Source organism: Triplophysa rosa, linkage group LG20 (genome assembly GCF_024868665.1).
Source record: "Triplophysa rosa linkage group LG20, Trosa_1v2, whole genome shotgun sequence".
NCBI lineage: Eukaryota > Metazoa > Chordata > Actinopteri > Cypriniformes > Nemacheilidae > Triplophysa > Triplophysa rosa.
The window spans coordinates 21,038,005-21,038,207 of NC_079909.1; positions in this window are offsets into that span (position 1 = coordinate 21,038,005).

Genomic DNA, 203 nt, shown 5'->3' on the forward strand with positions numbered 1-203 from the left:
GGCCTCCTCAGAAGGTGCTTACAGATAACACACACACAGCAGCAGAGTGCTGACTCCATCATCTACATAATCACACTCATTTTTTTAAGGCTGTCGTTGATTTTTCTGCTTCACACTGCGCTCTTTTTGCTTGTTCGCCCTCTCTCTCTCTCTCTCTCTCTCTCTCTCTCTCTCTCTCTCTCTCTCTCTCTCTCTCTCTCTCT